Raw genomic sequence first — 22,987 nt, forward strand, 5'->3', positions numbered from 1 at the left:
CAACTATTTATTAAGGCGTTTCTTGTTACTTTTCTGTGTTGATTCTTGGTCTTGTTAGACAACTACTACTGAACTTTTATTTTGAGTGCATTATGTTCAAGCTGATTTTATAGAAGTGTTAATATTGATTGTGATAATTTTCATATTTTTGGGGGGGACTTAATATTTACAACAACAACAAAACAAAACAAATTATTATTTTTTAATTTATTTTAAAAATGGAAAGTTTTGGGAGAGGTAGGGGAGTTTTCATGTTTAACCCTTCACTGCCAGTGGGTAGGGGGGCAGCTATTTCTCCAGTTACTTCCACACCTCTGGCCAGGCCAACTACGCAGGCAAGTGTGCACCTTCCACATGATTTAGAGCTACCTCAACTCAGTGCATTCGAGCCAGTTTCACCTAATCCTAGGAAGGAGGATGTGTCTATGGATTTCCTGGCGGACATTGTTAAGCAGATAGGTTACTCCATAGGTGAAAATATTGCCTCTTGTTTGGAATCAAAGGCTATGGGAGATGGGGTGGGACAGAAGGTTGATTATGTTGGTGGTACCAAGGCTGGGGCCAGCTCTAGTCTAAATGTAGTGGTGAAAAATGATGTCAGGGAACCAGTGTGTTTCAGGGGGGATGGTTCAGAGGAATGCACAGTGCATGAGTGGGAGGAGACCATGTTAGTGTACATGCAGAAGAAGGGCTATGGTGGGCAGGAGAGGTCAGATGAAGTTTTGGGTAAGCTGAAAGGGCGGGCACGTGACGTGGTAAGAGTAAGCCTACGCAGTAACCCAGTTGACTTAAGCCAGGGCCCTAGACCGGTTTTTGACATTCTGAAGCATCACTTTAGCGACACAATCAACTGTGACATGCCCCTAGCTGATGTTTATTCTACGTTGCCAATGGAAGGTGAGACTCCGTTTGATTACTGGATCAGACTGAACAGAGCCATAGAGGTGGCAGAGGACTGTTTGAAGAGGCAGAACAAGGAGCTGGACAATCCATCACGTGTTCTGACTGTCATGTTCATCAAGCACTGTCCGAACCCAGAGCTGTCATTGATATTCATGTGCAAACCATTGCATGAGTGGACGGCTGCGGAGGTCCATGACAGGCTGGAGGAGTACCAGAGGAAGTGTAAGGCTCCAAGTCCCTTGCGGCTGGCCCCACTGGTCACCACACTGACTCAGGAAGTAAGTAGGCCAGTGTCGGCTGTTGCAAACTGTCCGGACACCTTGCAGCAGCCCACAAATAACTCATCCGAGGCATTGGATCGTGTGATGGGCATGCTTGAACGGGTCTTGGAGCAGAGGCCTCAGCAACCTGTAGGCGGCTATAATAACCGTTTCCAGAGGAGGCCCAGAAGGGAGAACCCGCCTTTGCAATGCAAAGTGTGTGGGGATGCGAACCACAGCACAATGGATCATTGTTATTCTAACCACCTATGCTTCCTCTGTTATGCAGCTGGGCACACACGTCGGGAATGTAATTCCCGTCGCTCCATCAAACGGCAACACAACACAGCGGCAGGAAAACTAGCTGGCCCGCACTGGGTGGGGGGAAGTGCTGGGCCTTGTGAGGTGCCCCAATTCGATAGTATTGTAGATTTAGAGTCAATATATTCAAGTGTTTGTGATGAAGTCAAGTCGAACGAAAAAGTCATTATGCAAAATACAAAGAGAGTGCTCCACAACGATGAACTCTTCTATACTAGTGTGTTACTGGGGGATGTTATAGAGGTGAGCGCTATGATTGACAGCGGTTCTATGGCATGCACATTGAGCTCTACAGTGGTGCCACGCCTTGAGAAAGCAGGTGTGCTCAAGAGTGGCTCCCTCAGTCCGACTGAAGTGGTGTTGGTTGGCTGCGGGGGGTTGAAGACCAAGCCTGTAGGTGTGTGTGAATTGAATCTGTCTGTGTATGGCAGCAGTGTCTCTGTCCCTGTTCTAGTAGTGGATGGCCAACGTGATGAGCTCATCCTAGGCAGCAACGTGATAAAACACCTCATCAGGGAGCTGAAGACGACCGGTGACTTCTGGGAGAAGATGTCATCATCTGAACACAATGGAGATGACAAACTGTTCCGTCTGCTGGCTAATGTAGAGAGATGGAAAGGGACAGAAGTGCCGGAAAGAGTGGGCACGGTAAGGCTGAAGCGGGCGGTCACATTGGAGCCCATGCAGGAACATTTAGTCTGGGGCCGGTTGTGTACGCCTCAAAATGTATCTGCGGGCAGTGCTGTCGTTATTGAACCTACGAGGGCACGCTCAAGACCAAAACACATTCTAGTGGGGAGAACTGTAGCGACATTGTGGAGCGATGGCTGGGTCCCTGTCAAGGTTATCAATCCCTCACCAAAGCCAGTAACAGTGAGACGCAATGCCAAGATAGCGGATGTTTTTCCTTGCATGGCATTAGAGGACTTTGACACTGACTACATAGATGGGCCCACTGTCGAACCGGTCCCCCTGGTGCAGCAGGTACACAAAATGGATGCCAATCAAGACTTTGACAATGGTAGTGGAGATAGCTTGACTGTTGACAGTGCCGTAAAACCGCACAGAGTGACAAGTGAGGTGTTGCACGAGTTAGGTCTAGGTGACATTGACATTGAGTCCACTCAGTTGTCGCAACAGTGTAAGGCCCGGCTAGTTCAGCTAATAGCCCGCTACGAGTGTATCTTCTCCCGGAACAAACTAGATTGCGGGAAGGCTACTGGATATGTCCATCGCATCAGACTCAGTGACACTAAGCCTTTTAGGCTACCTTACCGTAGGCTCTCCCCTAACCATTATGACAAGCTCAGGCAGGCCTTGGATGAGATGGAAGAGCGAGAGATAATCAGGAAATCCAGCAGTGAGTATGCATCCCCGCTCGTGCTGGTCTGGAAGAAGTCTGGCGATCTGAGACTGTGTACAGACTTCCGATGGCTCAATGCTCACACCGTAAAGGATGCTCCCTCTCTACCTCACCAAGCTGATGCTCTGGCGGCCCTGGGTGGCAATGCCTTCTTCTCTACAATGGATTTGACCTCAGGCTACTACAATGTGGAGGTGCATGAAGACGACAAGAAGTTTACAGCCTTCACTTCTCCTTTTGGGTTATATGAATATAACCGTCTTCCACAAGGACTGTGCAATAGCCCAGCTACATTCATGAGGATGATGTTGAGCATTTTTGGGGATCAAAATTTTTCTAGCCTTCTATGCTACCTGGACGATGTGCTGGTTTTTGCCCCGACTGAAGAACTTGGATTGCAACGCTTGGAGTCAGTTTTTGAGCGTCTGAAGGCCCATAATCTGAAATTGGCTCCAAAGAAATGCCATTTCATGAAGAGGTCAGTGCGGTTCTTGGGGCATGTCATCAGTGAAGGAGGTGTGGCCACAGACCCGGAAAAAGTGAAGGCTATTGCAGGGATGACAGAGAAGGATCTCATGGAGGATAACACGGACGTGCCCTCCCAGGGGAAGATTCGGTCCTTTCTCGGAATGATAGTCTATTACCAGCAGTTCATTGAGGGGTGCTCAACCATCGCTAAGCCGCTGCATGGGCTGACAACTGGGACGAAGGCACCACGCCATGGGAAAGGAAAGAGGAAAAGAAGAATAAATAGGAAACTCACAGCAGCAGACTGGACTGGTGAGTGCAAACAGGCCTTTAGTCAGTTGAAACAAGCTCTCCTCGATCAAGTCATGCTAGCCCACCCTGATTTTAGTAGACCTTTCTTGCTGTCTGTAGACGCATCTAGTAATGGATTAGGTGCTGTCCTCTCCCAAGTGCCAGAGGATGGGTCTGCAGCCAGGCCCGTAGCATTCGCTAGCAAATCTCTTACTTATGCACAGTCAAAGTATCCTGCCCATAGGTTAGAGTTTTTTGCTTTACGCTGGGCAGTCTGTGAGAAGTTTAGTCATTGGCTAAGGGGCAAGCCTTTTACTGTATGGACAGATAACAACCCATTAACATACATCCTGTCCAAGCCCAAATTGGACGCCTGTGAACAGAGATGGGTTGCTAAACTCGCTCCATTCGAGTTTGACATAAAGTACATCCCCGGTCCCAAAAATGTCATTGCTGATGCACTCAGTAGACAGCCATTTGTGCAACCGAGTGCTCTCCACCGCATCACAAGGGTTCCATACAAGGCCTTGCTGGAAGAAGCTGCGGGAGTACATGCTGAGAAGGTGCAAGATGTGTTCCGCTGGTCGAACCACCCATTCGACCTCGAAAGCTGCTCACCGTCAATTGAGGCAGATGCCTGTGAAATTGTCAGGGACTGCCAAACTACCTCCTATCCTTCTCCTGGTTCTCTGTCAAAGGAAGCGGTGTCAGCAATCCTGAGGTCGCAAGAGGAGGCTGGTCTACAGAACTGTGCGCTGCTACTGCCTCAGCTCACTCAGTCATTGGTGCCATCTGAGATGTCAGATGTGAGAGTGCTGTCCCGTGACGACCTGATATCAAAGCAGCGCCAGGATGATGCACTCGCCAGAGTTGTCTTCTACGTGGACAGGGGCCGTAGACCTTCTAGGAGGGAACGTGGCCATGAACCAATCGAGGCTCTGCGGATTCTGAAGACCTGGGAGAAGCTCACTCTGAAAATGGGTGTACTATATCGCGTTACCAAAAGTTTGCTGTCAAAGAGGAAGACGTACCAGTATGTAGTACCCACCTCAATGAGGGCGACAGTTTTGAAGGGTGTCCACGATGAAGCCGGTCATCAGGGGCAACAGCGGACGTTGTACTTGACGAGACAGAGGTTCTTCTGGCATGGTCTGGAGACGGATGTGAGAGAGTATGTCAAGACCTGCAAGAGGTGTGTGTTCAGTAAGGCCCCCGAGCCAGAGGCCAGAGCTCCACTGGAGAACATCATCACAACTGAGCCCCTCGAGTTGGTGTGTGTGGACTTCTGGTCTGCTGAAGACTCCAACAACAAGTCCTTGGATGTTCTGGTCGTCACTGATCATTTTACTAAGATGGCCCATGCCTTCTTGTGTCCGAACCAATCAGCTAAAGCAGTGGCCCTTCAGCTGTGGAACAACATCTTCTGTGTGTATGGTTTTCCTCGTCGTATCCATTCCGACCAAGGGGCCAACTTTGAAAGTAAATTGATTGCTGAGTTGTTGAGTGCTGCAGGAGTCCAGAAGTCGCACACAACTCCCTACCATCCGATGGGGAACGGGGGAGTCGAAAGGTTCAATAGAACGCTGGGAAACATGATCAGGGCTTTACCTACGAGAGCGAAGCACAGGTGGCCCCAGAAGCTGAAGTCGTTGACCTTCGCCTACAACTGTACAGTCCATGAAACCACGGGCCACGCCCCTTTCCAGTTGATGTTTGGGAGAACCCCACGTCTGCCTGTCGACATGATGTTTGGTACGGTGCTACAAGACTCAAATGTTGTAGACTATGATGAGTACGTCAAGTCCCTGACGAGAGACCTGAGGGAGGCCATGGAGACTGTACAGTTGTCGGCAACCAAACAGCTGAAGAGGCATGCGGGCCTCTACAACAGGAAGATCAGAGGAGCTCCAGTGGAGGTCGGTGATCGGGTGCTGCTGGCGAATAAGGGTGAACGTGGAAAGAGGAAGCTGGCGGATCGCTGGGAGAACAACCTCTATTTTGTTACGGAGAAGAACAGTGACATCCACATCTTCAAGATACAGAACATGTCGACTGGCCAGGAGAAAACGGTCCACCGTAATCTGATAATGCCTGTAAACTTCTTGCCTCTCCCTGACACTGCCTTAGAGACACCTAATACGGGAGACCGTGAGGATCCGAGTGAGGAGATGGAGGACTCATCCATGAATGATATACCAGAAATGGACGTTGGTGAGAGGACTAGTGTGTGGGTATCAGAACAGACCTCGGAGGAAACACAGTTGGAGCCCTCTGAAAAAGAGACCCCAGATGTGCTGGAAGATGGGCCACTGGCGAGGGACCCTCAGAACTCACCACATTCTGAGGGTGCCACTGGTGGCACAAGCATGTCAGAGCTAACCTTTGGAGAAGAAATGTCCGAACCCTCTGAGGAAGAAAGACATTCTGAAGATGCCACTGGTGGCACAAGTTCCAGCAACAGTCACAGAACCCTTGACCTTGACTACCCATCGACTGTGGACAGTGACCCACCAATGGTGGTTGTAGTTCAACAGGTTAAACGTAATGATAACTCTGTTAGGACTGTCAGGTCAGGGGCTGGTCGAGTTAGGAAACGCCCAGTGAGACTCATTGAGACTATGCAGACACAGAGGGTTTTTCATACAGAATTCATTAGAGTACCTGTGTGGGTGTAGGATTAGAATCCAAGTCTGTAGCCACAATTCTTTTTTACTTTTAACGTTCAAGAGACCCTATAGAGGTAATGGGTCAGGGGTCATGTAGGTTCAAAGGTTTTTCTGTCTGAGGTTCTTATTGTCACTGAGTGTACTGAACATGTAACAGGCATGTTTTCCTACGGGGTCTTTGAATTCCCCTAATTCTCTTTAGAGAATAGTCTTTGCACTGGAATATTTGGTGACATATGTATTGCAAGGTATTGCATACCTCATTTAGTTTCTTTGTAGTATGCAAGTGTAATTCAGCAGGGGAGAATGTAACAGGGTTGGTTATGTTTCCACTTGCCTCTAAAGAAATGTGTATTTGATGTTTAAGCATTCTTATTGGTTAGTTCAATTCTGATGACAATAAGGGGTGTTGTGATTGGCCCCACTTGCAGATAGGGGGAGATCGCGAACGTCAGGTCTTCCCAGTATGAAAATGTGATGCAAGGGGTAGGTCATGTTCTGAATACTGTTTTCTATTTTACAATGTGTACAAGTTTGCTGTACGTTACTGATTTTATACATGTGTGGGTATATGGTACCTGTTAGGGATTGAGGGGCTTTCTGGGATGTGCTTTGGCATATGATTGCTGTAAATAATTGTGTTAGCTAGCATACACCGATGTCATGGTCACATAAGCCACGGCTAACACAGTTGTCTTCATGCTACAGATTTTGTCATCGACAGCCATCAACACTGTTAAGCCCTGCACAACTAACGTGCTGTTTCCCATTTAACAACAGGTATTCATACATGTTATATTTTGTATTGTATTTTTGTATTTTGTTCGCCCAGTATGAAAATGTGATGCAAGGGATTTTGTCATCGACAGACATCAACACTGTTAAGCCCTGCACAACTAACGTGCTGTTTCCCATTTAACAACAGCAGAAATAAATGATGCTCAACTGGGACCACTGGCCGAAGTGATTTATTATTAGAAACACAACGCATGGAGAGTACACTATACATCTGTTACACAATCTAAATAAGCATTAGGGCTTTAAGAGTCCAAGAAGATGGACATCAGTTCTGGAATGCCTTGGCTGTGAACAGCATTGCTGAGGATGAGGAGTGATATGCAAGAGCACTGAAGAAGTTTTACTTGAAAATGTGACTTAAAAATGAAATGTAACTATTCAGCATTTCATCAATTGTAGCTAACTGTCATTTGTGTCCTCTTATGAAAATGTAAATATGTTTAAAATTCATTCTTAAAGCTGCTATTTATTACAAATTGCATATGTAAGTGTCATCCATTTTTTCATTATATCCAAATCCTTTAACTTGCAATCTCATGGTATTTTATTAGAATTAGTATTACCCTACATCATACGTCTATCATGTTCCAATACATCATTATATATTACAAAATAGGTAATCATTTAATGTATTTCAAACAATTGCAGTGCTGCTTTTCACATGTATTCTTATAGCAAGACATGGGCTACTTGTAAAACACAGTATGTAAAGTGACTGACACAGAATCTGCATCTACATTTGAACTTTCCTGGTATCTTAGTGGAAGACACACAAAGGATGCAGCTTCAACTCCGTTACACTGTCAGTAATTACACTGCTCTTTTATTAATAGCATAAACGAGAAGTATAGTAAACAAACATATGAAAATGGCAGAAACTGCTCTTTGCTTTGATATCACCCTGCAATTTGTAACATATCATGGCAAGGAAGAAGGTTTAAGGGTCAAAGGTCATGTCAGAGGTCAGAGTCAACATGAATAAAACATTTACTAATAGTAAGACAACAGATCACTACGTCTTCAATGATCTCCCTATGAATTAATTTGGCTGGACAATTAGACGTTGAAGCAATCTTTCTCAGTTCCAGGCTATGAGCAGTTACTGCCTTTTTCGCTTTGTAGGGCCGTTTTGACCAGAGCACAGATCTCATATTATTGTATTGATACATTTTTTAATATAGATTTAAAAAAATTATATTGATGTCACAAATGTATCAAGTGTATAGTTCTTTATAAAAAAATATATATTATTTGTCACATTTGACAGTGTAAAACCTTGCAGAGCTAATTTATACACTGACTATACCAAATATTAAGAACACCTTCCTAATATTGAGTTGCACCCTTTTGCCCTCAGAACAGCCTCAAATTCAGCATTTTGGAATGAAGCTCTTCATATGTAGATTCTATCCAAAGCATAGTTTTGTAAAAAAAAATAATAATAAAAAAAAAAAAAAAAAGTCTGATCAAAATTCACCCCACAAGAATACGAGACCTCCAACTAAGTCCCTGGCTTCAGAATTGCCGACACAGAAACCCTCCCAAAAAACTAGAAGCCAGGAACATTGTGATTCGCGCTCATGAAAAAAGCTAAGCAGGGGTTTCAAAGAATAAGAGCAGGTTTCGAGCCTTGGGCCTCATTTATGTGGAATGACTGTATGTAAGTACTGAGGAGCCGCCAGCAGGGGACTCCTATTGTTTTTTAATCATGTATTCCCAATCCACATGCATTTGTTTTATTTATGGTTGCTAACACCATCCCTGCAGTGCAGGAATTTGCTGTTAGGCAGACCAGGAAACAGAGTCTCCTGCCTGTTGGAGAGCAATTGGAAGCCTTGATTCATCTAGACAGATTGCAAGTACTTTTCGAGTAGAGTTGAGCTGCAGAGTAAGTCTTATGTAGTGAATATGTTTAAAATATTGATTTGCAATAACGATTTTGCAGTATCGAATCGCAAAACATAGAATAATGATACATATAGAATTCCAATATGTATTGAATCGTGACCTACATATCATGATAAATTCAAATTGTGAGGTCCCTGCCAAATCCCAGCCCCAGTAAGCATAGTAATATGTTTCTGGTGGTTCAATATCAAAAACCAATTACTGTAAGTACTGGGAGAGTTGAAAGTTACAAATAGATATTTTTTTTAAACGCATCGGCTCTGCTCTTCTTATCTGTAGGCTACACATCAACTTTGTCATTGTTCCATTGCTTTCTCCTCCCTTCCCAAGCAAGGCCAGCATGATAACTTGGTTCAATCCACTTGCTCAGTAGAGTCAAAGGTTAGACAGAGGGGTAGGCAAGTCTAAACCCCAATCAGACACAGGATTTTCACAGATTAACCAAAAACCTATTATACTGTAAGCATGGGGAGTGTTTTGAGCTCTTATTGAGTGCATTGGCCCAGAATATGACATTAACCAAGCGTAGTGAGACCTTGGGATAACACACTAAATGAAGTTTGACTTGACTTGAACAGTTTGGGTTTGTCTCTGTTATTTTCACAAAAACCAGGTTGAATCAATTCTGGAGTAGTGCTGCGGTCCGGAACTTTTAAACTCCTAATCAACTTGACTGTGAAAACTCATCCAATTGGGTGTTAGTAGTGGAAGTTGGTTTGTCTCCCTGAAGACCTGTGTAAAGGCACTTAGCATTTTGAGTGGAAATCCGAGATTGGGATGGGTGGCCATTGGGGAGAGGAAGCAACAGAACTCTGGCCTGCACCAAAGTCGGTCCAGGCTTGTTATCCAAGGGAAAATCAATGCTCCCTTCTTCTACGGGATTCGGGAGCGAGCCGTTTCACAAAGCTCTCACGTACCCCGTCTACCTCAGAAGTACTGGGAGTCCGTTGAATGTCATTTGAAGGTTCAATGAAACAGAGCTGTGAAGATATCTGACAATAATACCAAAACTTTGGCAATCCATTCCACAAGTGAATTTTTTTGTTGTATTTACTATGAATAATGATAAAATACATAACTGCTGAACTACCTGCTGAACTACCTGCTCTGATGATTTGATGTATTTTTCTACCCAACGCCAATCATTTAAGGCAGTGCTCAACTGGTCCTGCAGGGCTGTAGGGATGACTGATCTCCTGCATCTCATTAACACCTGGGAGAAGTTAATGACATTACCTCGAAACCATATGCATTCATAATCTACTGTACATTGATTGATGTTTTGGGCTGTGGCACAACAGCTACACCTGTGTAGCTCACTCTGTGTTTTGATTAGAGAGGTTGGTAGACAGAGAGCTAGAAGGATAACGACATGCATCTTTTTTATCACACGCGCACAGCATACAGAGCCTAGTTTGAGGAACGGAATAGCCTTTCACCTGTCAGTTAGACAGCTCGGGAACAACTCCTCAAAAAGCTGGTACTGGAGTGAAACGTTCTTTTGTAAGCCCAGTCATTGCGCATTGCGCAACAAATAATACTTCTAAATGCAATCACGTGTTAAGGGCCACGGTTAAAAATACCTACTAAGTTCTAATTCAAGCGTGCCTCCCATTCACCATTCGAGTGCATAGACTATAGTCAATGGTAGGCAGGCTATCAGCACGTCACCCACCATTTTACAGTATAATTGATTGAAATCTGAACATTTAATTTGACTTCAAACGCTTCAAAATAGCCTAGCGAAAATCCAACCATAAAAACATGGTGGCAGTTGTTTTATAATGCCATTAACCATTTCTCTACTGTTCTATTGGTTTTGATATTAACTTTATTTTGTGGTCCAGAAGCGAAAGGCACAATCCTAGTCATATTAGCAACCCATCCTAGTTGTTGCTTCGAGATTCACCATCTTTCTAAGTTTCTAACAGAGAATTTCAAACCACTTTCATTAGGTGTGCTGTTTAGAACAGTGTTTCTCCAGAATTGCATTTTAGCAAATGTTTAAAAATGACGTTTTATTAGCTGCTTCATTACAGGAGTTACATGTTCAATAATAGGCTGTAGCATTTTGACTGTAAGACAATAGGCCTGCTATTGTTGCATGATTCCATTAAGCTCTTAATGAACAAAATGTTGTTCCTTGTGTGCACGAATAGTATTTTCTGTTGGTCACTTATTTTCTGTTTACTATTTGTTGACCAGTTAATGAGGGTCGGTTAGTCTGCAGCATAATTGACAAAAATTTGCATCCGTAACAACCCCAAGGACCAAAGCCAGAGATACGAACAACCTGTTAGAAACAGCTGGGAATGGAAACAGTGTCCAGAAGACAAGGTAATATGGCATATGGCAATTCATCCTGGCAGTCCTCTTCCTCCTGTCCCACGTGTATTTCCCTCCAGCTCGGTCATGTATACAGGACGTCTGAGACACTCACGTAGGCTGCTGATATCAGATACCAAGGCCTTGCGAGAAGTCTAGCGCCTGAGGGTTGCTGGCTAACTATAACACTCTCACACACACATCCACACCCAGGGACGCGCACGTACACACGCACACACACACCCACACACCAGAACCATTGTTGATTGCCCCTTCTCTCTCAAATTAGGCCCACTTTTATCTATGCACTGAATGAGCCCCTGTCCTTGAAAGTGGGCTAATATGCCTCAAACCACATAACAGAGCCCAAGTTTCATTCATCTTCTTTCAATTTTGTTTGCCACAAAAGAGCATTAATACAGGTAATTATGTCCATTCTACCTTGAAGTACGCCCTCCGTTGAACAATCAAGCAGGCAAAGCATCAGTACAGGACCAAGATTGAATCCTAATACACCGGCTCAGATGCTCATTGAATGTGGCAGAGCTTGCAAACTATCCCGGATTACAAAGGGAAACTCAGCCGCTAGTTGTTCAGTGACGCGAGCCTACCAGACGTGCTAAATACCTTCTATGCTCGCTTCGAGGAAAGCAACACTGAGCCATGCATTAGAGCACCAGCTGTTCCAGATGACTGTGGGATCATGTGCTCCATAGATGTGAGTAAGACCTTTAAACAGGTTAACATTAACAAGGTCGCATACCGCCCCAACAGATCCACAGATGACGTAATCTCTATTGCACTTCACACTGCCCCTTCCCACCTGTACAAAAGGAACACCTACATGAGAATGTTGTTCATAATGCTCCTCAGCATTCAACACCATAGTGCCCTCCAAGCTCATCACTAACCCTGGGATTTAACACCTCCCTCTGCAACTGGATCCTGGACTTCCTGACGGGCCGACCAGAGGTGGTCAGGGAAGGCAATAACACATCTGCCATGCTGACCCTCAACACGGGGCCCCTCATGGGTGCATGATTAGTTCCCTCCTGTACTCCCTGTTTACCCACGACTGTGTGGCTGCTCACAACTCCAACTCCATCATTAAGATTGCCAACGACTTGACGGTGGTAGGCCTGATCACAGGCGGCGATAAGACAGCGACATGGCAGTGTGGTGGAAGGATCACCACCGATGTCAGAAAGACAAAGGAGCTGATCGTGAACTGCAGGAAACAGAGAGTCGAGCGCCTCTAGTTCCTTGGTGTCCACATCACTAAAGAACCTATCATGGTCCAAACACACACACACAGTTGTGAAGAGAGCATGACAATGCCTCTTCCACCTCAGGAGGAAGAGTTTGGTATGGCAACTGCTTGGCCAGTACATCACTGGGGAAGAGCTGCTCTGTTTATTATCAATCCTGATTACCTATTCACTTTTACCCCTACCTACATATATACTGAACAAAAATAAAAATACAATATATAAAGTGTTGGTCACATGTTTCATGTGCTGAAATAAAAGATCCCTAAAATGTTCCATATGCACAAAAAGCTTATTTCTATCAAATGTTGTGCATACATTTGTTTACATCCTTGGTGGTGAGCATTTTTCCTTTGCCGAGATAATCCATCCACCTGACAGGTGTGGCATATCACAAAGCTGATTAAACAGCATGATCATTACACAGGTCCACCTTGTGCTAGGAAAAATAAAAGACCACTCTAAAATGTGCAGTTTTGTCACACAACACAACGCCACAGATGTCGCAACTTTTGAGGGCGCGTGCAATTGGCATGCTGACTGGAGGAATGTCCAACAGAGTTGTTGCCAGAGAATTGAATGTTCCTTTCTCTACCTAAGCCGGCTCCAATGTCGTTTTAGAGAATAAGGCAGTACGTCCAACCGGCCTCACAAACGTAGACCATATGTAACCACGCCAGCCCAACACCTCCACATCCGGCTTCTTCACATGCGGGATCGTCTGAGACCAGACACCTGGAGAGCTGATGAAACTGTGGGTTTGCACAACCGAAGAATTTCCCACAAACTGTCAGAAACATCTCAGGGATGCTCATCTGCGTGCTCATCATCCTCAGCATGGTCTTGTCCTGACTGCAGTTTGGCATCGTAACTGGGATTCATCTGTGAAAACTTCAGTGGGCAAATGCTCACCTTTGATGGCCACTGGCACACTGGAGAAGTGTGCTCTACATAGATGAACCCCGGTTTCAACTGTACCGGGAAAATGGCTGAGGTCAACGTTGTGAACAGAGTGCCCCATGGTAGAGTTGGGGTTATGGTATGGGCAGGCATAAGCTACGAACAATAAACACAATTACATTTTATCGCTGGCTTTTTGAATGCACAGAGATACCTTGACGAAATCCCGAGGCTCATTTTGTGCCATTCATCCACCGCCGTCCACTCATGTCTCAGCATGATAATGCATGGCCCCATGTCGCAAGGATCTGTACACAATTCCTAGAATCTGAAAATGTCCCAGTTCTTCCGTGGCCTGCATACTCACCAGACATGTCACCCATTGAGCATGTTTGGGATGTTCTGGATCGACGTGTACAACAGCGTGTTCCATGTTCCCACCAATATCCAGTCCTGTGAAATCCACAGTTTAGGGCTTCATTTATTTATTTCAGTTGACTGAAAATATTTTTAATTGTTGCATGTTGCGTTTCTACTTTTGTTCAGGAATACATATGACCTCAATTACCACAACCACTTCGTACCCCTGCACATTGACTCGGGACCAATACTCCTTTTATATAGCCTCGTTATTTTAAAGTGTTACTCGTTCCTTTTTTGTGTGCAAATGTATTACTTATTTTCTGCATTGTTGGGTAAGGGCTCATAAATAACAATGTTAAGGTCAAGTCTACACCTGTTGTACTCAGCACATGTGAGAAAAACTATTTGATTTAAAGGATGAAACACGTTTTTGGGTAGTACCATGAATTAACTGTAGAGCAGCATCTTGCTAACACCATCCCTGCAGTGCAGGAATTTGCTGTTAGGCAGACCAGGAAGACTTATTCTACTAGAACACATATATTGCCATGCATCTTGATTATAAGACATTACTAAGGGGTCATATAGCTTTAAAATAATCCTTGGATTACATTGTATTATAACTGCATTATAATACACTATACATCAGGTGCTGGTCAGCCCTAGGCCTAATCCATATTCTGAGGTGTTAATATAAGTACTAATAATAGTATGTGTATGTCTCAGCTCTCTCTCTCTCACACACCTCTATCACCTCTCTCTCGCACACACCTATCTCTCTCTCCTCCACACTCTCCAAGCAATAAGACTAATAAATAGCTAACAAAATAGCTACACGGACTGAGATAACTTTGTATCCTTATTGACCTTTTATTCTTATTTTTGCACTGTCTCTATGCACACTCACAGAGCCCTACACACTCCATCATCTTCTCACTCACACATCATATGCACATACATTTATATTGATGGTACACACACGCACACCCACTCACATACAAGCTGCTGCTACTCTGTTTATCTGATATTCTGTTGCCTAGTCACCTTACCCCAGTACATATTTACCGCCATCACTCCAGTATCCCTGCACATTATAAATATGGTATTGGAACTGACGCTGTATATAGTATCCTTACTTACTTATTGTGTTCTTCATATTTCTTCTTCTTTTTTTTCTAGTATTACATTGTCATTGATTATTGCATTGTTGGGTTTTAATTTTGCAAGAAAGGCATTTCACTGTACTTGTGCATGTGACATTAAAAACTTAAAACTCTCTCCTCCACTCTCTCTCTCTCCTCCTCCCTCGCTCTCTCCTCTACCTTCTCTTTTGTTCCTCCACCCTCTCTCTCCTCTACCCACTCTGGCTCTCTCTCCTCCACCCTATCCCTCCCCTCTCTCTCTAACCTCTATCACCTTTCTCCCTCTCTCTTCCACCCTCTCTCCTCTACCCTCTCTCTCTCTTTCTCGCTCGCTCGCTCGCTCACTCTCTCTCTATTTTATTTTTATTGAACCTTTATTTAACTAGGCAAGTCAGTTAAGAACAAATTCTTATTTACAATGACGGCCTACTCCAGCCAAACCCGGACGACGCTGGGCAAATTATGCGCAACCCTATGGGACTCCCAATCACGGCAGGATGTGATACAGCCTGGATCTATCACTCTCACAAACACACAATGTCAAAACCAGAGAGGTCATGATCCAGTGTGAAAACACTGTCACTCTTCCAGTTATCACCTTCATTGCTAAAGAGGTGCACTGGGTCCCTAAGGTTAGTGTTGAAAACAGTCTTGCTCCAGAGAGCTAAAATGGAGAGCTCCTTGTATCGTCACCGAGCGATAACATTCAGGCTCCGCTGGGGATGTTTTCCTCTCTGTGAAGAACAATCTAAAGAGGGTCGGAGGCTTATCTAGTTGAGTCCACGTGCAACCGGAAAACAATCACACGACAAAAGAAGAAGGAATGAGTCACTTTCAAAGTCTAAGCACTAAAAATACTGTCTGGCTGAACGTTTTCACGCCATAGAGAGAAGGGACATTTGTTATTCATGGGGGTTTATGTTAAGACGGCGAAGAGCCGCCCAAAAGGTCAATTGACGCCACACTTGGAAGGCTCTACATTTATTTTTTGGTGATGGGAACTGCCCAAGGGTTCTCACGGTTTCAGATGAGAAACATGAAATGAGATATTCCGCCTGTCTTACTGTGACAAAGCTATTGGGGCTCTGTGGACACCAGTGGAAGTGGTGAACAGTTTTCTACAGTCTAGCATGGGCCTCAGCAGCACATTGCTTGTACCATGCTGGGCAGCTCAAAATGATCAATTTCTTTATAATAAGTACGTTTTGCACAGTCCAAAATAGCCCAAAATTGGAGGGACCTTGTGGAGGCTTTGTGCCACTTGGTGAGATAAGGCCCTGTTGACATCATATGGCGTTGTCTAACTTCTTATGGCTGCAGCCCAGTGTCGGTACACTTATGACAACAGCCAGCTCAAGTGCAGGGCGCGAAATTCAAAATATATATTTTTTAAATATTTAACTTTCACACATTAACAAGTCCAATACAGCATATGAAAAGGTACACATCTTGTGAATCCAGCCAACATGTCCGATTTTTAAAATGTTTTACAGCGAAAACACCACGTATATTTATGTTAGCTCACCACCAAATACAAAAAAGGACAGACATTTTTCACAGCACAGGTAGCATGCACAAAGCCAACCTAACCAACCAAACTAACCAACAAACAACTTCATCAGATGACAGTCTTATAACATGTTATACAATAAATCTATGTTTTGTTCGAAAAGTTTGCATATTTCAGGTATAAATCATAGTTTACATTGCAGCTACAATCAGAAATTGCACCAAAAGCAGCCAGAATAATTACAGACACCTGTGGGTTTTCCTGTCCTGTGGGCGTGCTCCAACTAAATCATCCTGTGGTCCATCTTCAGTTTCTCCAAGATCATGTCCCTCACTTTGTCCTCAGACTCCGTCCAGGTCTCATGTGGAGATTCTGCAATTCCGTCTACAACAATATTGTTCCGCCATGATTGTCCTTCGAGATAATCTGATTTCTCTGTCATTGTTATCATGGATTCACATACAGAACTAATGTCCTCTCTCAATGACGTTTTCAAATGCAGTTCCATAGCTAGCAGAATTTTTCCTTTTTCTGCTTTTTTCATTAGTGTCCGGTTCTCTCCAACTGTCCCTTCATGTCTAAGGTCCTTTGCTGTTGTTCTGGGATTGATTTGCACTTTTCGCACCAAAGTACGTTCATCTCTAGGAGACAGAACACGTCTGTCTCCTAGAGGAATTTTCCAAGCTGTTTAAAGGCACAGTCAACTTAGTGTATGTAAACTTCTGACCCACTGGAATTGTTATACAGTGAATTATAAGTGAAATATTCTGTCTGTAAACAATTATTGGAAAAACTACTTGTGTCATGCACACAGTAGATGTCCTAACCGACTTACCAAAACTATAGTTTGTTAACAAGAAATTTGTGGAGTGGTTGAAAAACAAGTTTTAATGACTCCAACCTAAGTGTATGTAAACTTCCGACTCCAACTGTAGGTCTACATGCATTGTGAACTGCACTCCAAACTGACATGGGCTGTCTGTCCCCACCATGAGAGTTGATGATTGATTTACAGAAAGCAGAGAAGACCGTAGAGAAGCCAGATTTAGACATTGCATATCATTTCACAGTTCCATTTCAGGTCATGCTGTTGATATAAATAATGTATGATCATTTTCTGGTTTCTCACTGTGATTTATCCCGGGAAAAGGGAGTGGTTTTGGGTGGTAAATCTCGGTAAATCTCAGTAACCGTGTTCCTGTTTAACCCTAGTTAGAACAGGCCCTTGAGGTGCACCTCAACTTGTGGTATCATCAGGAATATTATAGACTGCCTGAGGAAGACACCTGTCAATACACGTTGCGTGCACCATTAGTAAATGTATTCTACTTTTGTTTGTTTCTGTGCCTGGTATAATTTCTTATCATGTGAGACAAAAACTTAAATGTTATTTGGAAGGATTCCCTACCCCCTATGTTTTCCTATTCCCAACCTCCTCATGCCCTCTTAGGATCCATTTATGCTACTCTAACCGATCCTTCATTCACTACCATCAGGGACCACTTGTCATTATGTCGTAAACAAAACAAACGCACATAACAGGACTTGTATCTTTGAGGGTGTGTGCACAGTGTATGCAAATGATCACGGTTGAAAGTGGCCTGTCATATCCATCTTTTAATCATCTTCAATTGTTCTCGAATATAAATCCCCTTCTTTTCTCTCTTTGTTTGTTGGTCTGTCTCTTCCCCTCTCTCTGGATACCTCTAACTCTCTTTCTTTCTATTTATAATTTCCCATGCACAAAAACAACTTTCCGCTGTTGCCTCCTGCATAGATCCAAGATATCCCTGGAGTAGCATTGGCCTACATTTCAGCACAACCCAGCATCCATGTGATGCGTCCACTGATTGTGTTTGCCTGTCATAGCAGACCTATATCTCTTTCAATGATTGGCAGTGTGCACATTCAGCATTAACCCCTTGCGGGCCATTTCCTATACAGATGTCAGCGCTTGGCAGACACCATGCATTGGGAATGAATCGCCTGGTTTGTGACACAAAGTGGATATCTGTAGTTTTATCCACATCAGGGTCAACAACCGTGCACATGGGCAATAGTCAATCGCCATTGTGCAGTAGTTAAATATACCATGGTAAAAATGCAGGTTTGTTTGTCTAGAGCGTCATTTCGAGAATTTGTGTGGTCAGAATTAAGAAACAAATCCCTCCCCTTCACATGTTGTAAGATCTTTCTCTCCCTCGTGTGTGTGTGTGTGTGTGTGTGTGTGTGTGTGTGTGTGTGTGTGTGTGTGTGTGTGTGTGTGTGTGTGTGTGTGTGTGTGTGTGAGAGAGTGAGCGTGAGATTAAAAATGAGAAAACAAAACAAAAACGTAAATGCAAAAATGTGACAGCAACAAATACTTTTTTTTTATGGAAGAATGCCACAGGCAGCTAAACAATGGGGCACTTTGATCAAATCTCTTGGCTTGTTTTTGTTTTTTGAAAAGCCTTCACAATACATAATACAGCTAGTGTCTTTGCTGTGTAGTGACACCCCACTGGGCCCAGACATCAATTTATTGTCTATTCCACGTTGGTTCAACATCATTTCATTGAAATTATGTGGAAACAACATTGATTCAACCAGTGCAGTATGTCCAGTGGGGCACCTTAGTATATTCACCATGTATTCATTGTGGGCTTGAGAGCCCAATGTCTTTGTTCATTCTAAGCAACACCAAGCACTTGAAATATTAACTCTGCTTTATGTTGGAATAAGAATGTTATATCTGTTCAATCTAATCCCTATTTTGTGGGATTGACTTGAGAAGGGGAAAAAAACTGATACATTGTAGGTCTAACCCTTCCTTCAAAGTTTTCAGACATTACAATTATATTTGTGTGCAAGTGCTGTTTGGATCATGTAGCCTGACATGTATTTACAATCAAAAAGGAGCATGAAGTTTATGCAGATGTCATGAGTCTATTTTGACTCATGACATACACTGCTGCTACTGTTTATTATCTATCCTGTTGCCTCACTTTACCCATACCTATATGTGACTCGTTTCAGGAAACTAGAGCTACGTTCGAATACTCGTAATAACCAAACTCACCGTACTATTTGTGGCGTAAATTATATATAGTATATAGTATGCTTATTGGAAGCATACAAGCAGTGGACACTATTTCTGTGCTTTTAGGGCCCATAATGCAATTCTTCAGAAAATGGGTGTGGCTTTACATCGTTTTCAGATTTGAAGCCAATGGCGGAAAATATGCAGCCGAAGTCCAACAAAAGTGGATAGAAGTTAATTACTTTAACTAATTATGGCACATGTTAAGAAAATGTTGATGCATGTAATAAAGTAATGACTTTTCAAATAACTTACCTTACACGTTATGTTGGCTGACAATTTGTTAGGTACGCTATACGCTATCCTTGCGAACCACATAGCATATCATTACAGCAGTATGTACCGGTATGTTAGTTAGGTACCTAATGTTAGTTGGTCACAAATAAATGAAACCGGCCAGTATATTAACTAAATGCTATCTAACTAACTACCCAACGTTTACTGGCTTGATTATTCCAGTCATTCTTAGTTTAGCTAAGTGGTATAGTTGCTGTGCGTTCTCAATGGACATTCGGGTGCTTTCGTAAATTCGCTCTGGCTAGCTACTCCGATTTCAGAGCACTCTCGTCTGAGTGTACCAGAGCGCAGATTAACTGACAAATTTACAAATGCTCAACACCCATTGAATATGGCCGGTGTCAGTAATGTTGGCAAAAAAAGCCTAATTTAATTGTTGCCAGCAGCACAGTTACGGTCACTAACGCGCTGGATAACATAAAAACTGCCTAACCAGCTCTGTTAGGGTGAGTAAAATGGTCAGAGTGAGCTGTTCTTTCATTTGTGTCTGGAAGTAGCTAGCAAGCTAGCCAATGTTAGTCAGTTAGCTTGGGTACTTGTCTGCTATTGTTAGGTCAGAACACTCGGATCAACCCTACTCCTCGACCAGAGTGTCCAGTGTGCACTCTGAATGCACCAGAAGCGAAACACTCTGAATTTACGAACAGACAATCTGACAACCCTCTGAGTTTAGGAATGCCCAGAGCGCACTCTGAGCGCACTCTGGCACTCCAGATTGAATTTACAAACACAACCGTAGTATAAACCAGCCTTTATTCTTGAAAGCTTTGGTTGTTTAGTACATGGCCTCACATGATAATCCTTAAAGAGATGGTGGGGGTAGGGCTTAAGAGAACGATGCTGAATGGGTGTGGACAAAGACGAGATCTCCAGTAGGTGTACCAAATAATTCAAGGGGCATTTTCTCAAAAGTGAGGTTACAATTTTCTCAACTTTCAAAGCATAATTACTTTCCCATTGTTCCTCAACTGTAGAGTATGATATTCTATTTTCTAGCTCTGTCTCTACTTTTATCCAATGTAAAAAACACAATTTTGCTACATAAAACAAATGGAGCTGGTCGATCACATATTTACATATCTACCTAATTTGCATCTTAGTCCTCGGTACTTGTACACTATGTATTTAGCCAAGTTATTGTTACTCATTGTGTATTTAATCTTCATGTTATTTTTTTATATTATTTTTCAATTTTCCTCTCTGCATTGTTGGGAAGTAACCTTTCCACTGTTAATCTACACCAGTGGCTTACAAAGCTATTGCGTATAGCACAGACACACGCACTGTAGGCACGCACACACTTCTCACCCTCTTCCGGTCTCCCCAAAAACACATGCACAACGTTCTTTCGTCAGTGTCATTAAAGATGGCCATAATTATTGTGATGTCAAGTTCCTTATAGTGGAGTCATACTTTCAAGTATCACATAGGCTACAATAATAGGCTAGAGAGACCATGTTTAAAAATCCCACACATTAGTTATTGGGCGTGCACATACTTAACCCCCTTGAAAAGCAACACACACCAGTCCCTACGCAAACACGGATGAAAGCAAGCACACGCGTCGCCACAAAATATATGTAGGCTACATATGATGTAGGATCGACGTGAAACAAATTAGAACCCCGACTTTCAATCTGCAGAATCTTCACATTATAAACACACATAGGCTACTTTATGTTCGCATGCTTTCGCATATAGTCTATGGCTGCCCTCTGTGGTTGAATGAACCCCTCAAACCATCCAACACACTGCAGAACTTGGGAAATGATTAGGGTTCCAGATCTTGAAACAATTTTCACTGACCTTGGCTTGAGTTACTTTTTGGTAAACCTGTGTAGGGAAATCACATCGGTATATATGTCTGTTTTGCTCAATAAGGCGATGCAAAAATATTGCAGGTTGCTGTATTTCTACATGTCGTCAAATAAATAGCCTACTCTGAGACGATTCGATTTCTAACCTGTAAAGTGCATCTTCCAACTATCTGTAGCTTGTATAGCTGTGTGATTGTTGAAGCTAAAATGCAATATAAAAATACACTTGTTGTGTGCACCTTATACAATAAATCCCACACACATTTTCACTCAAGTGGGTTTATCTATGTAGCCTATGTTAAGTGTTTTCCATCCAGCATCATCAAATGAGGCTGTAAAATCCATAAAATACATATTTACTACTAAACCATATTCAAGAGCCTTTCAATTGTCGCTCTTTCTTTTTATAGTGCCCTTATATCTCTTTTACAATATCTAAGCGAATGATCATCTCCGACAATGGCATAATATAGTAAAAGGCGCAACCCTTACCTTTACAGCCACATACGTATCCATAGTGTGCTATCAAATGTTATATTCTCATCGTCGTTGTTTACCCCTGTGTTTCCAGGGCATCGTGTCTTATTCCAATGGACAAACTGCAAAACGAACTAAAAATCTGCATCCTTCCCTTTCACGACTCCCCGGGAAAGATGTAACACAGATGACCTAGTCGGTCCGAAAAAGCCAAACGGCGACAACAGCTTCACAGCATACTTGTATAGTTCCCCCTCGAAAGTGTTAGAAAAAATGCCTTAGTTGGAGCTCTGCGTGCACATTTTCCTGTTGGTTTTGCAAGTGCTACAGCGGCACTATAGTTTCCGCGTCTATTTCCCTACCTGTCCCCGAGACCCAACACAATGGTTTACGCACAGAAAAGGCAGAAGGGGAGAGGGGGATAGTTGCATGGTAAGAACATAGCTCCCCATTTACATGAGTTAAGACACTTTGCCATTAGGAAGATTAAGTAAATAACACACCAAAACGAGTAGCGTAGTTTTCAATTGTGGCGTGTTGTAATATGCTGCTACGGATTAAGGTTGATGTTTTAAGCAAAGTGGATTAGTGTGTGTAAAATGCTTGCTCGAGCAGTTACAGTGGCTGTTGGAGAGATTGCCCGCCATCTGATGGTGCAATATTTTGCCTTTGTTTATTACCAAACAATATTACCAAGAACGATTTGAATCGCAAATAATTATAACTGTAGGAGTGCCACACCCTGCAAAAAAGTATACAGTAAACAACAGTGTGCCACTAATGTATGCTTTTTGCAGGTGTGGCACTCATCAAATCAAATCAAATGTATTT

At 43.3% G+C, this 22,987-nt stretch overlaps 1 protein-coding gene across 9 annotated transcripts in view; it reads right to left on the reverse strand.

Moving 5' to 3' along the window:
* The window catches only part of LOC129812510 (leucine-rich repeat and fibronectin type-III domain-containing protein 2), a 277,699-nt gene extending 254,915 nt beyond the window's left edge, over nucleotides 1-22,784 (reverse strand). For all 9 annotated transcript variants that reach the window (XM_055864132.1, XM_055864124.1, XM_055864130.1 and 6 more), the window contains exon 1: nucleotides 22,172-22,784. The gene's annotated coding sequence lies outside the window, so the exon portion shown is untranslated. The remainder of the gene's footprint in view (nucleotides 1-22,171) is intronic.
* Between the last annotated feature and the right edge of the window lie 203 nt (nucleotides 22,785-22,987).

This window comes from Salvelinus fontinalis, chromosome 16 (genome assembly GCF_029448725.1).
Source record: "Salvelinus fontinalis isolate EN_2023a chromosome 16, ASM2944872v1, whole genome shotgun sequence".
NCBI classification, from domain to species: Eukaryota; Metazoa; Chordata; class Actinopteri; order Salmoniformes; family Salmonidae; genus Salvelinus; species Salvelinus fontinalis.